Below are 16816 nucleotides of genomic sequence, written 5' to 3'. Positions count from 1 at the left end.
CCCCTTCCTGGGTGGGGGTTGCATGGCCATTAGGAACAGCTATCTTAAGCTGATGATGTGAGCCCCTGAAAATATGCATTGTAACAAGGAAGGCATGCTTTTGCTCTGCTCCAGAAAGGCCATGGTCTTTGATGAAGACCAGAATGACTCAAAGGGCAACTGTGTTGCTGAAACCCCTCAAGGAGCTTATGATTTCATCAGTGTTTTTATTTTAAAGTTCTGTTTTTGAACTTAGGAACTTATGCAGTTTGGATACAGAGTATGCTGTAGCCTAGACTAGGCCAGAAGTCCTAGTAGAGGCTGGCCTGCTTCCCCGATCCTCGTGCCTCTGCCTCCTAAGTGCTAGGGCTACTTCACAGTGCCTTGTTTTCTTTTTAAAGCAGAGGGTTTTTGATTCAGTATTGCTGCCTGGGATGTATGCTTTGGCTGATGAGTTGGTAGTGGATGTGGAGGAGGACAGCTAACAATTCCTCAGCACGTTTCTTTCAGCACATGGGGAGGTGGGAGTAAAGTTTCCATTTGCTGGGTGAATCACAACAGATCCGGGCACATACAGGGAAAGTCAGTCAGCATAGAGGCGTCATAGATTTAACTCCTGCAGGTAATTCTCACAGAAAAACTATCATGTGTTTATAGCAGAATATAGGCGAGGGGGTGAAGAGCATCTATTAAATATTCCTGAGGTCATGTTAATATGTTAATATCTGTTAACTTCTTCCTTCCTTCCTTCCTTCCTTCCTTCCTTCCTTCCTTCCTTCCTTCCTTTCTTTCTTTCTCTCTCTCTCTCTTTCTCTTTCCCTTCCCCTTCCTTCCTATAATTTTATGGGTATGAGTGCTGCCTGGTGTGCTCTGAGCCCAGAAGAGGACATGAATCTTCCAGAAGTTACAGATGGTTGTGAGTCACCATGTGGCTGCTGGGAATTGAACCCAGGTCCTTTGGAAGAGCTCCTAAATGCTGAGCCATCTCTCCAGTCATGTTACATTTCTTTTTGAGGTGTGTGTGTGTGTGTGTGTGTGCGTGCGTGCGTGCGTGCGCGCGTGCGCGCGCGCGCGCCAAAGGACAAATATGAATTTCGCTCCTCAGGTTCTGTTCACCTTGTTCTTTTTGAGGCAGGTGCTCCCGTTGCAGGGCCTGGCCCATTTGTTCAGGCTGGCTGGCCAGTGATTCCCAGGTATCTCCTTGTCTTCACCTCTCCAGTGCTGGGGCTACAAGCACGTGTCACCATAGTCGGGCTTTTGATATGGGGTCTGGGGATTGATCTCGGGGTCTCAGGCTTATGCATAGTGCACTGACTGAGCTATCTCCCTGACCTCTATGGTTTTATTTTTTTTGTTAGTACGTGAGGGGTAGTAACTGCTCAGTGCTATAAAAATTTTCCCGTGAAGTAAAACCAGGAAGATGAAAGCTTGAGATGAGTGGTGATAAATAATGGCTGTGGGCTCCTCTGTTTTTATTTTCAGTTCTCTTCCTTAAAAATATTCTGTGTTTGAAAGACAGCAGATCTTCTAGCCTGCTAGGATTTAGGGTGAGGGTGGCTTGTCCTTAACTGGTTCTTCTCCTTAGAATTCTACTGTTTCAAAAATGTCAGTAGTTTTTTGTTGTTGTTGTTTTGTTTTTTTGCTTTTTGTTTTTGTTTTTTTCAGGGAGGGAAAAGGACACTATCATTGAACTGGATGTATTAGCCAGTGTTCTTTCAAGAAAGAAAATTAATAGTATGTTTGTGTATTTATATGTAGATGAGGAAATCCATTAGAGGGACATGGGCCACATGACTATGGAGCCTGTCATATACAAACATATCTGTGGTTTGTGCCAGTGGGATTGAGACAGGAGAGTCACTGGTGTCAGTGGTGCCCACAGGCTGCTGGGGAACTCCCTCTGTTGAGGGCCCAGTCCTCCCATTCTATGGCTGCTTGTGGTGTGGGTCATTCACAGCCTGCAGCTCAATTGCCTTACTCAAAATTCAACAGTTTAAGTGTTCATCTCAACCCAAAATATCCACTAAATGGGCACATAAAATGAACTAGTTAGTCATTAAGAAGAAGGGGATAGAAAGAGAAACTGTATGTTATACTCCCCTCTGGAAGGTAAATCTCACTATATATGAACATAAAGACCCTGAGTAGTTCTGTGGTGAAGATAACTTTTTATAAGAATGTAACCTGGTCTGTCCCAAATTTATTTGTTTATGGAAGCTTCTCTATAAAAGTTATTAAATATCCCCCCTGCCCTGTATCAGGGCTGAGAGGAGTACAATCAAGCACATTTAGGCAACTGATTAATTTGGAGATGAAACTGATGACACCAGCTTGATTAACAGGAGCTAGAAGCCCAGGTGGTATCTGTCTACTTGGCATGTTACATGCTTGCCATTTACCATTTGATGGTGGCCAAAGTCTGGTGCCAAAGGATAGACAGTGCAGATGTGTTGAGATGGAAGAAGATAGAGATATCCAAGACAGCTGGCTGAGGTGCTGTTTCTGTTTTGCCTCATCCCCTGATTAGAAACCCTGTTGAACAAATGGTACTGCCAAGGGTGGTCCCCACCTTCTCAGTTACTATAGGCCATCCCCTGGGTGGAAGTCCACACTCAACAAGAATGGTGTGAGACACGGGGTGCTTCAGTGTCTCCAGCTCCAACACAAAATAGACAGATGACAAGGACACAAAAATAGGCTGGGGTGAAGCTCAGCAGTACATGATGGCCTAGTATTCACAAAACCCCAGATTGAATCCCCATCATGAGAAACAGAGAAACAGAGAGAGAGAGAGAGAGAGAGAGAGAGAGAGAGAGAGAGAGAGAGAGATTGTAAATTGAAGAGATAATCGGAGTACATGTTCTCCAAGGGTTCAAAGTTTCATATGTTTATAGCTAGTCCCCATTATGAGGAACTTAGTGTTTGGAGGTCAGGCTGGTCATAGGTGACTAAGATTTGGTAAAATCATCAGGATGGACTTTCCATGACTGAATCCTGGTCTCTTCAGGGCAAGGGAGGAGAGCCAGAACAGATGTATGTGTGCATCTTGCCCTGCATCACTTCAGAACTCTTGGAGAAATCCATTAGCAGGTCTGCACCACCAACCTTGAACCTCCATAGCCACAAGTCCCCCCCCCGCCCCCCGCATCTCCTTTCCTAACAACACACCCAGTCTCAAGTATTTCATAACAGTAATGAACAAAGACAGAAAATTGGTACTAAAAGTGAGGCTGTTGCTAATTTAAAAAATGCCTCAGATTGTGCTAACAGCTTTGGGATTGGTTGAGAGAGTTTGGAAGAAGCAAATGAAAATTCTGTATGTAAATAGTTACAAGTGATGCTGGGCAGGGCTTAAGAAACAAGACAAGGGGACTGGTGTTAGATGGAAATGAGGATAGTGCTGGAAAGTGGAAATGGGGTCTCATATGACAGAGAACTTGGATACATTGTGTCTGAGTTCTGAGGCTTTCTGGAAGGCTGACCCTAAAAGTCTCAAAACAGAAAGAGACTTGAGACAGTGGGAAAATCTAGCCACATAGCTACTTGCTAAGGCCTTAGGGATAATTGGTAAAAGGCCTCCAGAGTGTTTCCAAATCTTCCCCACCACTCAGGCTTGCAGAACTTGCAGGGTGGAAGGTATCAGAGACTGAGCTCAGGAAAGGGGCCAAGGGCTTAGGACTTGTCTCTCCAGTTCCAATGGGTGAGGACCTTACAGATGCTGCAGTATTCAAATGAGAGAACACAGCTAGTGTGATGATAACTTCACCTGGACTTTAAGGGAAACCTGGGAAGCCTAGACATTTGCTAAAGGTTCAGTCTCTGCAGAGAGTAGGATGGCAGCTGGTGTGGAGTCACAGCAGAGTCTCCAGAAAACTTCACATAAACACACAGACACAAAAGCACATAGACACACAAACACAGTGATAGACAGATAGGCAGACACACACATACACACACACAAGCACAGAGACAAACAAATCCAGAGACATTCAGACAGACACAAGCACAGAGACACATGGACACACAAGCACAGAGACACAGAAACACACAGACACAGAGAGACACAGACTCAGAGATCCACAGACACACAAGCACAGAGATGCACAAACTCAGAGACACACAGAGACACAGACAGACACACAGCACAGACACACACACAGACACACAGACACACAAGCACATAGACACACAAACACACAGACAGACACACAAGCACAGAGATACAGACACACAAACACAGAGCCACAGAAACACACAGACACAGAGACCAATAGACAGACAGGCACATAGAATCTCTGCCTCTCATTGTGTGACACCCTGTACTACCTGAGACTCTGCTAACAACAGGGCCATCACCAGACACAGGCTCTTGAGCTCAATCAAGGACCAGAACTGTGAATCCTTTTTGTAAATTGTCCACATTCATGTACTTAACCATAGTAAATGAAAGTAGATTAAGACAGCCACTGTTTTTCCTTTTGTACACTCTCATGCTTCAGATACATATACTTTAATGCAAAAAAAAGCCCAGAGAAGCATCCTATTTATCATAATGGAAAACTTAATGAGGCCTATAGTCAACTGTGTGGCAATGCTATGTGAGTAATGGAAAGTTGCATAGCTCAGTCTGCAAACAAGTGTTAAGTCCATGCAGTCAATCCACAGATAAGCATCGTGCTGAAGCAGTAACTGCCTCGTCATGAATGCAATCTATGTCATACCTCCCCCACCACATATGCCCTGCAGGCATTTTCCCAGGTCTTGGATGGCAAAGAGTCAGGCAGAGAGCAGAAGGAGTAGAGAGTGGACAATCAGGGGTTTGACAACTGCTGACTGTTTTGGGAAAGATGACCTTGAAAGGGATGCCTCTCAACAGGTGAGTTGTGTGACCATGTTGGTTAGTTCTACTTGTCAACTTGACACAAACTAGAACCACCTGGAATGAGTATTTTAATGAGGAGTTATCTAGATCAGGTTGGCCTATAGGCATGTTTGGGGAGGGCTGTATTGATAATTGATAAAAATTAATGAAGGAAGACTGAGTCAACTGTGGGTGGCAATATTCCCTAGGCAGGACACCCAAAACACTAAAAGAATGGAGAGCCAGCACAGGCAAGCAGGCAAGCAAAGATATATATCCTCTCTCTCTCTCTCTCTCTCTCTCTCTCTCTCTCTCTCTCTCTCTCTCTGTGTGTGTGTGTGTGTGTGTCTCCATCTCTCGCTTACTCCCTCTCCCCCCACTCTTTTTTCCCCCGATGGCTATGACATAACTAGCTGCTTGAGTTCCTGCCTTGATTCCCCTGAAGTGATAGATTGTACTCTGGAATTATAAGACAAATAAAACCTTTCCTCCCTTTAAAAGCAACCAGCTTTGTCAGGGTAGTTGTCACAGATCAGAAATGAAACTAAGACAGTACTAAATTATATATGCAGCACAATGTTCTCCTACAGTGAAGACCTGGAGAAGTTCTGCAGCCTTTTAGGACAGGAGTGGGGTGAATGGATATGCACTAAAACATTCCCATGCCTACTGAGGCATAGATTTGCTGGGCAAGGGTGTTGGAGTTCAGGTTTGCCTCCCATCTTACACACTGAACAAGAGAACACAGCTCCAGGATGCCACAGGCATGAGCTTTACAGCCTGGTTGGCTTTGCTACAGCGAAAGCTTTTAGGGCCCATTTTTTCCCCCACATGCATCCTGTGCACAGGGAATAATGTTGATATCAAATTCAGTTTTACATCTTTCAAAATCAGACCCTTCTCCACCTCCTGTCCACAGAGGCCTCCGTGACAGCTAGTGCTGCCATTAGCATGTTGCAGGTTGCTTCAGTCTCCTTTGGGTGCAATGGAGGTGGTCTGGTGTTTAAGGGCTCTGATGGGTGAAATTCTATCTGCCTAGCTGAATCCTCAGGGCCTCTGGTTTCCACAGCTGCTTCTATGACAGAATTGACAGGTAGAATTCATGCCAGGTGGGACAAGAGACAAGACACTAGTTGAGAGATTGCCCACTTCTCTCCACTCCTGCCTTGTCCAAGGGGTAGCTTCCTATGGCCTTTCTGGAGATGGCCCACTTAACCCAGAGTATGGGGATATTTGGGAGGAAGCCATGGCTGTCTCTGCAACCTACAGCCTTAACTCTGGCCCCTCCTCTTTTTCATTCACCTTGTGTTCTCACTCCTGCTACTGCTCCAGTAACCGGTGGGCTTTGCTCTAACCTATTGTTTTCTAGGGAAGAAATGCCAGTATAAAACCATGGAAGTCAGGCTGGCTCACAGGGGATTTCTATGCAAGACATAATGGGAACACAATTAGTTCTTCATTAGAAAAGGGTGGAGCCTTCAACTCAGCCCTGATTCACCAGCAAGAGCCATTGACTGCCTTTTAAAAGAATTAAAGTGAGAGCCATGTTTAGATGGGGTCGGAGGCCTCAGGACAGCCCCAGGCTCCCACCCCCTCTCCATCTGTCTGAGCACCGCCAACTCTGCTCTAGCTTTTTCTATTTTATGGTGTCATTTCTGTGTATTGTTAATGGCCAGTGGTAGCCTCCAGCCTGTTGGACTGCCTGCTAGCATGCTCCAGTTTATCTTCCAGGAACCAATTACTGTTTATATGAAGACTCCACTTACAAAGTTGCACGGGTTTGGATCCTATTTTTTCTCATAAAAGCTGTAATTTTCATGCATGATTTTTGAAAATGTGAGGTGCATTCGGGATATAGATGTAATGTAGCAGAAATGTTAGCATCCTAAGCAGGTGCGGCACAAAGCCCCCGAGGAAGGAAAGATGCTGCAGAAATTACATCTAGGGATTCAGAGAATGGCATCCAGATGATTGCATGATCATTGGTTTGCTGTTTTATGTCAGGTTTTAAGAACTCAGTCTTTTTAAGCCAGGTGTGACAGGTACTCCTATAATTCCAGTCACTGGGGCATGGTTATGAGAGGATTAGGAGTGTAATGGATGGTTTGGGGCATCAATTTGGCATAAGAGTCATCAGAGAGGAAGGAGACCCAGTTGAGGAAATGCCTCCATGAGATTCAGCTGTAAGGCATTTTCTCAATTATTGACCATTGTGTGGAAGGCCCAGCACATGGTAGGTGGTGCCATCCCTAGGTCAGTGGTCTGGGGTTCTATTACAAGGTGGACTGAGCAAGCTATGGGGAGCAAGTCTGTAAGCAGCACCCCTCTGTGGCCTCTACATCAGCTCCTGCCTCTAGGTTCCTGCCCTGTTTGAGTTTCTGTCCCTGACTTTCTTCAATGATGAACAGCAATGTTGAAAGGTAAACCAAATAAACCCTTTCCTCCCCAGCTTGTTTTTTGTTCATGGTGTTTCATTGCAGCAATAGAAACCCTAACTAGGACTAGGAATTAAGTTCAGCCTCAGCTACACAGTAAGTTGAAGTTCAGACTGTTCTACGAATACCCTGTAACACAAGTTAATAAAAGGCCCAGGGACTGACATTGGCGTTCAACTTGAAGATCAGAGAAGCAAAGCCGCTGGTCACTAGCTCTCACCTCAAGCTTAGGCTGAAAGGGCTGATTCATGCATAAGCTCTTCACCAAGCCTCAAACTGCTGCCTCTCCTCAGGTGGATGGAGAATGAATGCTTCTACTCACCACTGAAGACCCTGCTTCTATCTTTTATACCCCTCTAGTGCTGAGATTAAAGGCATGTGATCTGTTACTCTTTTAGACTCATTCAATCTTGTGGATCTCTGGGTGGTCTTGAACTCAGAGAGATCTACCTATTAATCCTGAGTCCTAGGATTAAAGGTGTGTACCACCACCTCCTAGCTTCTGGGATTAAAGGTGTGTGTCACCTCTGCCTGATCTCTACAGCTTGAGACTGACTTTGCTTTTCTGAATCCTCAGGTAAACTTTAATAAATCATAAATAATGTATCACTACAAAACCTCAAGTGAACAAACCAGCTGTGTTGGTTAGTTTTTTGTCACCTTGACACAAGTCAGAGTTACATAGGAAAAGGAAACTTCGATTCAGAAAATGCCTCATAAGACAGGTCTGTGGGGCAGTTTCTTGGTTAATGATTGCTGTGGGAGGAGCCAGCCCACTGTGGGCAGTGCCACCCCTGGATAAGTGACCATGGGTTGTGGAAGAAAGCAAGCTGAAGAAGCCATGCGGAACAAACCAGTAAACAATGTTCTTCCATGTCTCTGCTTCGGTTCCTGCCTCACGGTTCCTGCCTTGTAATCTGGGAACCAAATACACCCCTTTCTTTCCAGGCTTCCTTTGACCATGTCATTTTATAACAGCTATAGAGAGCAAAGGAGCAGAACACAAGGAACCACACCCCCACACATCCAGTCTTTCTCCATGACAAGAGGGAACTCCTGAGGAGTTTTATAAAATGACTATGCTGTGTAACTTTGAGTCTCCTTTTCTAGTATGTTCTGTGACCTGCAAGTCTGGCAACATCAGTGGAGACTCTTGTAGGGTTTATTGTTGGGCCCACCCAATGTCTGGCATATAAAGCAAACTGGAGTATGGGTGATGATACTAACAATGCTGATGCGTCACCCATTTCTTGCTGGGATTGTGACTAGTGAAGAACTTTCTTGGAAGGTGTGTGCATTCTTCAACCTTCAGCAAGAGAGTGAGCGTAGTGGCTTCATTGACGCTTGGTAGAGTCATTCCTGCCTTCTGTTGTTAGAAAAATGAATGAGAAAGAAAGGGCATTTCACCATGTCTTCAAACAGAAGAAAGTCTCTTCTGCAGTAAATGGACATCCAAGGAAACAGCATGATAGCCTACACTTGGAAGCATGCCACTTAAAACACCATCCGCTGTTTTCCAATGATTCAGAAGACAGCTCTGGTTAGACGGCCGTGTCTCCGGGTCCTGGTTATGACTCACAATTACAATTGTGTGGAACTGTGTGGATAGTTGGATGAATGGGATACCAGAAAGCAGCTGAATATTCTGTGTGAAAGAATATTCAGGATAGAAATCATGGGGATCTTGATACTTACTACCAAGTCATTAGTGAAACAAAGACACTGGAACATGATTGCTCTGGAAGTTTTGTGCTCTTAAAATAAAGTCAGAGGTGCTTGTTGATGGTCTTCTGCAGTTTGGACACTATTCTGATCTGTTTACCACAGTGTCTGCTATCTTTGGATGGGCTTCTGTCATGACCTGAGTCTTGCCTCAGAAAAATCCAGCAGAGTGGGTTTTTGTTTTATCTGTTTTATAAATGTGGAGATGACAACAGGAGCAACACATCTGGTAAGGTATAACACTGTGTCTGGAGGTTACTTCGGAAGTCCTTCCTGCATCACTACTACCCCTGCTGTCCCAAGCATGGTTGGGAGGGAATCCAAGAACTTACAATGTGTTGGCTGTTCTGACCTGGCATGGCCTGACCCATTGTGAAGAGGGTCATCCTGTCGTGTGGCAGCAGCCAGGGCTGCTTCCTTTTTACCCCTTCCTTCTAGGTGGAACTCACTTGGCATTGCAAGTGTCATTCTTGCTGCAGGGGCATATTGCACTGACATGAGGCAGCAAGACAATCCCTTCAGGGTAATGGATGGCAGTTACCATGTAGGAGGTCCCAGGACCATCTGAGGAGATGAGGGGAAGCCATCACATCAAAAGATCACCGGCCATGCTATGAGGTGAATCATGGAGCCTAGAGCAGACGGCGGGGTGGGGGGGGGATACTTATAACGAAAACAATAACTTTGATTCACTCTCAGAGACCTGCCTCCAAATCGATACCCTCAGCACACAAAAGGCCAGCTGGTGTTTTCATGTCCTGTGGATAAGACAAGATTTTGAACAAGAAGGAAAAACAAAAGCTTATTTTTCAACATTTAGTAGTTCTCAGACATCCTTCTGAGTGTGTGTTAAATCCTCAACAGTGGCCCAGTCATGAAGAATTCATTTAGCTCCTTTGGGCAACATGAGGGAGGATGGTATCTAAAGATCAAGCTTGCATGTCTCCTTGCACTTTACCTCAAAGGCTACTGTGGTCAAGCCAACCAGGCGAATATGGTTAGAGTCTGCCCTCTGCAGAGAGGCTGCCTGGGCTCCTAGCTTGGCTCTGGGACTTGCCACTGTGCACCCCAGTTTCCTTGTAAAATGAGAAGAGCAAGCCCAGTTCTTGGAGGGGAAGCTGTTGGCTTTGCTTCAAGTAATGCCCATGTGGCATAGAGAACAGCATCATCCATGTGTTCATGATACATTCCACAATTTTCAGTTTTCAGAGGCTCAGAGTGATCTGCTTGTCTAAGGGCACATAACAATCAAAGGATTAGGGATGTAAATGAAGCCTGGGCCAGTTCAAAGCTTCTCAGGCAGAAAAGAGCACTTAGATGGTCTAATGCACATGGAGATACTTACTGCTATGGAGGAGTGGGACGCAAGTGTCCCTTACCCTGAGATTGGCTATGAGCCCTGAAGCTAGGGACAATGTTTGGACAGTGTCTCTACCCATCCAGGACCCACAGGAGGACTTTCATGGCACATAAGCGGAGAGAACCCTTAGCATGTCCATGTGCTACTCTGTGGGTCAGAGGGGCTCTTAGTTCATTCCTGGGAAGCTCACCATGTGGGTAGAGGAGTGAACTTGGCCCTGCAAGGGGAAGGATTGTTTCAGTGATTCAGGTGAGAGCTGAGGGGAGCTTGGTCCAAGTGCAGATGCTGAGGGTGGCCTAGAGGTGGTATGTTCTGGAAATACTTGTTGGGAGGATGTCAGCACTTACTGGACTCATCATATCCTGCCCCGAGGCCTTAGTTGTCCCCAAATAAAGTGAGTTTATAGTTTCCAGCTGAGAATGTTGGACAGCTACCAGCTATTGCTAGGAACTGGCTTTTATAGAATGGCCACTACACTCATTGTTTTTAATTTCTCAGCACCATTTGTTTGGCTCAACACTGTGTTTCTTTCCATACTTAATTGGGACCTACTGAAATGGTGTTTAATTCAGAGGTTTTGCCTCTAGAAAGTCACTGTACATTCTCCCATTAATCTGGCATTACAGCAACACCCCTCCCCCCACCTCAGCTATAAATGGCTCCATGCATTACCAGAGCTGACTGCCCTAACTTTGATTATAGTGCCAGGAAGGGCAGACTTTAGTAGCCTGGAAGCTCTTGTAACCTGTATTAACGACCTACTTTGTCCCAGTCTATAGGATTGCAGGAGTCGGCAGTCTTGGCCATGACAGCAATTATCCTGTTAGAGATCCGAAAGGCTCTAAAGCAAATGCCCACTTCTTCCTGTTTCCATCACCAGTTCTCTCATTTGCTAGAACCAGGAAGCACATCTAGAGATTGGCTCCCCTGGATAGCAGCCTCAGGGCCTGCTCCAGCTCTGGTTGTTGAATTGGCCATTATTGTCTGCTCACACTAAGAAAGATGCTTGACGTGTGTCAGAGGGAGACAAAAGTCAGTCAACTTCCAAGTGAGTGACTTCATGCTCTCCCTGCGGACCTGCTCCTGTTGATACAGTGTCTCCTGCTTAGTTTATGCCTCATCTGCCTTCCTATTTTACCTGGGCATCTGGCTTGGTTTTAGTGTTCTCTCTGCCTAGGCTGTAATCCCAAGTGACATCTTCTGACCTAACCACAGGAACTTGGAGACTCCTCTGTGCTCTCTGGTGTGGGGACCCCAGTCCTGATTGTGACAATGCCCTTTCCCTTGTTGGTTCTGTTCTGAGATGCTTTGTGTTTTGGGGTGGCCACGGTGCTTGGCCATCCATTGATTGGCCTGTGTGAGCTAAAAGAGAAGCTAAGATTCGCATCTTTGTGTAGAACATCCCTTCTGGATACCTCTCAGCCATTTCACACTGAAGTTCAGATTCCCAAATCCTACCTCTGTCCGAATTCATCACATCTTGAAAACTCAACATAGATCCATAATTTTTATTCAGTGGAACCAGCCACACTGATGCCATCTTTTAGGCTGTGTTCATAGCTTTGAGGTTCAGCACCATCTCTGATTTCTTAGATATGATGGTCTTCAGGGCATGCCATAGATTTGGCACATTAGCAGAAACAGAAGTAAGATGTCTCTCACCATCCCTACCCTGTACCCTGCAGCAAGCAGGTCATAGACTCGAGTTTGAGAGTGGTCCTTCTCACACCTGGGGGAAAGGACAAGGGAGCCCAGAGAAGAATATGAGCAAGTGGGTCCTACTATGTTTCCTTCAGTTTCTCACCATTAGATCAACCCCCATTTGTCCAGTTGTTCTTCCCCTTACTTGTCCACATCTTCTTCAGACCTAAAGTTCTTCTTTCCTTTCCGTTGCTGTAATAAAAAAACGCTCCAATCAAAAGCAGTTTGGGGAGGAAAGTTTATTTGACTAATACTTCCAGTTCATTATCTGTTCATTGAGAGAAGTCAAGGCAAGGTCTCAAACAAGAGTTTGAAGCAGAAACTATGGAGGAAATGCTTTCTGGCCCACTTTATAACTTGCTGTCATCCATGTTCAGTCAGATTCTATAGATCCCAGGAGTTCCTGCCTAAGGAATGGTGTTGCCCATAGTGGGTTGACCCTGTTGTATCTATTAATAATCGAGATAATCCCCTCAACCAAAGAATGGATAGAGAAAATGTGGTACATTTACACAATGGAGTATTATTCAGTGGAAAAAAACAATGGAATCTTGAAATTTGCAGGAAAATGGATGGAACCAGAAGAAACCATTCTGAGTGAGGTAACCCAATCACAAAAAGACAAACATGATATGTACTCACTCATATGTGGATTTTAGATGTAGAGTAAAGGATTGCCAGCCTACAATCCATACTACCAGAGTTGCTAGTAAACAAGGAGGACCCTAAGAGATACATACATGGTCTCCTGGAGAAGGGGAAAGGGTCACAATCCCCTTAGCAAATTGAGAGCAAGGGAAGAGGGGGGAGGGAGTTAGAGAATGAGAAGGGACGAAGAGGAAGGATGCAGAAGTCATGAGGGAGCAGAAAGGTTGAGTCAGGAAGAATAGAAGAAAGGATATGTGATAGGTAGGGTTTTAGTTGGTGGGGGTTGTTAGGGGAGGATGGGAGGGAGAAAGGAACTGGGATTGTCATGTAAAACAATCTTGTTTCTAATTCAAATAAAAAATGATAAAAAAAGAAAAGAAAAGCATGCAAAAAAAAAAAAGATAATCCCTTGCAGGCATGCCCAAAGACCAACCTGATAAAGTCAATCATCCAACTAAAATTTCCTTTCAGGTGATGCTAGGATGTGTAAGTCGAGAGTTAATGGTAACTAGGACTGATATAATAAAAATTTATATGAGTTTGTGCTTTGGAGTCTTAATTTTTGAAAGCTCACATATCTTTTTCAAAGTGTATTAAAATACCATTAATATTAGTATTGTGAAGGCAGAGGCAGGATAATCATGAATTTGAAGATAGTCTGTGTGCTACGTATTCAAGTTCAAGATCAGCTGGGCCACATGGCTAAGTCCTGCCTTACATGCCGAGCATACAGAAGGTATTATTAAATAAATTTGTATGACTTTCTGGGTTTAACCTGCCTTAGCTATGACCTCCCTGCTGTAGGTAAGACATGTTTCATTTTCTTTGCATTCTATTTTCCTCTCCCTCCTTCCTTCCTTTTTTATTTGTAGGGCAGAGGTTACTTATCATCTTGAATCATTGAACAGTGTGATCTGTGCAATAAGTTATGTTCCGATATAAACATAGGTAGGTTTAAAGGAGGTTAATGCCAGCAATGGTTGCAAAAACAGATGAGCTGTTAAAAAGAAGTTTCATGTGCTCTGTGTTTGCACTCTTTGGTCTACTGCCTTGCCCTGCTCAGCCCAAGATATCCATCTTTATGTGAGTTACGCACCTGAGATAAGTAAACGGCAACACGTCCCCATAACAGAAATGCCAAGGGAAATTTTTACAAAAGCAAAATGGGGATTTGACATTTAAATTGGGCATTTGCTGCCAAGCTGTAGGATGAAAGTAAAGCTTTGTCTAGAGGAGATTTCTCAAACCCCATCCCTGTTTCTCAGAGAAAATTACAATAAAGTGAAGGAAGATGGGTAGTCTTGATCACATCTCTCTGGAAAAGGATCCAGGGGAAGGAGCATGCTGGGAAGTAGAAAGTGCTGAGAGCAAGGGCATTTACCCCAACTTTATGCTTTAAGTTTGGGGTTGGGGTGGTCTTGTAGGCTGATCCTTCTCAAAGCTGGGGCAGTAGGGTCACCACAGATGACTAGGAAGCAGGGAGGGACCAAGGTTTCATTGAGTTAATCCTGCTTCTGCAGATGGACAAATGGAATCTAGAATTTCCCTCCTTTTCTTGGTGTTGATTTGAGGAGGGACACAGGCAAGTGGGTGAATGGGTAAAAGAGGGGGTGATGGTGACTCATAAGGCCTTCCCTGACCTTGAGCGTCTGGGAGATCAGGTCAGTGAGGAGGAAGTACCTGAGCATAGGCAATGAGTACGGTGATTTATTTTTTTCTCTGTGTAGCCTTGACTGTCCTGGAACTTGCTCTGTAGACCAGGCTGGCCTCAAACTCACAGAGATTGGCCTGCCTCTGCCTCCCAAGTGCTGTGATTAAAGGCTCCAGGCCATATATATTATCTTAATTAAGACAATCTCTTCACATACTACCCCTCCAGGCCCACAGAGCCACCTGATCTAGGCTGTCCCTTAGGGACTCTCTTCCCAGGTGACTCTAGGTGAAGTCAAGTTGACACTAAAAAATAACCACATTCTGTCTTGCAAATGCTGGCATTCCAGGTGTTGGCCTCAAGCATGATCCTTTATTTTACAGCTAATGTTTTTTGGTTAATGTGAGTGGTATAGTCTGGAATTTTAGGTAATTACTTACCAAATATTTCAGAGTCTCCACTAAATACAATATAAGCTTCACATTAGTGGTTGGTTCATTAGGAAACTCTGTACTAGAACTTATGACGTTTTCTTTAGATGCTTTAAAAATGGACCCAAATCAGGAAGATGTAATCGACCATTGGAAGATGGGATTAATCTTCAGAAGGCAATAGCATTTTATGGCATTATTATTATTATTATTATTATTATTATTATTATTATTTTGCATCTCTTGTGTTACTGCTTGTTCTGTAGTCGTCACTCCAGTTGTTCAGGAATGCAATGCCATTTACTAAGCCTTTCCTGAACATCGCCAGAGATTTGTATGTGCTTTATTCTTTTTAATGTTTCAATTTCCAGGTTTTGTTTTTGTTTTTTGTTTTTGTTTTTTTGGATATGTCCTTTCATAATAATTGTTTCATTATGCTTTATTTTTACTGTCTTTTTTCTTCTTTTCTTCCACTGGGAAAATTTTTATTCAGATTTTTGATATTATAAATGGAACTCATTGACTTTTATGCCTTTGTTATTTTCTGTTGAAAGCATCAAAGCACATTACTTCAAACTGTTCTTTTTGATGATTGTAAAGAATTTGATGTTTGCTAGTCTTATAAATTTATGTTGTTCTTTTTTTATTTTTTATATATTTGAATTACAAACAAGATTGAATTACATGACGATCCCAGTTCCCTTCTCCCTCCCTTCCTCCTCTACCACCCCCCCAACTAAAATTCTACCTGTCATATGTCCTTTCTTCTAATCTACACCTGACTCAAAATTTCTGCTTCCTCATGACCTCTGCATCCTTTCTTTTCTTCCCTTCTCATTCTCGTAGCTCCCTCCCCCAATTCCCATGTTCTCAATTTGCTCAGGGGATGGTGACCCTTTCCCCTTCTCCAGGGGACAAAGATTGTCTCTTTTAGGGTCTTCCTTGTTTACTAGTTTCTCTGGCAGTGTGGATTGTAGGATGGTAATCCCTTACTCTATGTCTAAAATCCACATATGAGAGAGAACATATCATGCTTGTCTTTTTGTGATTGGGTTACCTCGCTCAGAATGGTTTCTTCAAGTTCCATCCATTTTCCTGCAAATTTCAAGATTCCATTGCCTTTTTCTGTTGAGTAGTACTCCATTGTGTAAAAGTACCACATTTTCTCTATCCATTCTTTGGTTGAGGGGCATCTAGGCTGCTTCCAGTTTCTGGCTATTACAAATAATGCTGCTATGAACATGGTTGAACAGATGTCCTTGTTGCATGAATGTGCTTCTTTTGGGTATATGCCTAGGAGTGGAATTGCTGCATCTGTTTTTTTTTTTTTTTTGGTTTTTTGAGACAGGGTTTCTCTGTGTAGCTTTGGCGCCTATCCTGGCACTCTCTCTAGAGACCAGGTTGGTCTCGAACTCACAGAGATCAGCCTGCCTCTGCCTCCTGAGTGCTGGGATTAAAGGCGTGCACCACCAACGCCCGGCAGGAATTGCTGGATCTTGTGGTAGACTCATTTCCATTTTCTTGATCACCATACTGATTTCCAAAGTGGCTGTACAAGTTGGCATTCCCACCAACAGTGGAGGAGTGTTCCTCTTTCTTCACATCCTCTCCAGCATAAACTGTCATTGGTGTTTTTGATTTTGGCCATTCTGACAGGAGTAAGATGGTATCTCAGGGTTGTTTTGATTTGCATTTCCCTGATGGCTAAGGATGTTGAACACTTTATGTGTCTTTCAGCCATTTTAGATTCCTCTATTGAGAATTGTCTATTTAGTTCTGTACCCCATCTTTTAATTGGATTGTTTGTTGTTTTGGATAATAGCTTCTTGAATTCTTTGTATATTTTGGAGATCAGCCCTCTGTCAGATGTGGGGTTTGGTGAATATCTTTTCCCAGTCTGTGGCCTGTCGTTTTGTCTTGCTGACTGTATCCTTTGCCTTACAGAAGCTTCTCAGTTTCAGGAAGTCCCATTTATTAATTGTTGATCTCAGTGTCTGTGAGATCAACATATTGGTGTTATGTTCAGGA

At 44.0% G+C, this 16816-nt stretch overlaps 1 long non-coding RNA gene across 1 annotated transcript in view; it reads left to right on the top strand.

Moving 5' to 3' along the window:
• The first annotated feature begins 4764 nt into the window (after positions 1-4764).
• Positions 4765-16816, top strand: part of LOC118238401 — an 87413-nt gene continuing 75361 nt past the window's right edge. The window contains exon 1 of the long non-coding RNA XR_004768583.1: positions 4765-4855. This is a non-coding gene — a long non-coding RNA (uncharacterized LOC118238401). The remainder of the gene's footprint in view (positions 4856-16816) is intronic.

The sequence above is a fragment of the Cricetulus griseus genome, chromosome 2, assembly GCF_003668045.3.
Source record: "Cricetulus griseus strain 17A/GY chromosome 2, alternate assembly CriGri-PICRH-1.0, whole genome shotgun sequence".
Lineage (NCBI taxonomy): Eukaryota > Metazoa > Chordata > Mammalia > Rodentia > Cricetidae > Cricetulus > Cricetulus griseus.
Note: the sequence above shows the minus strand (reverse complement) of the source record. Positions and strands in the feature narration are given on the sequence as shown.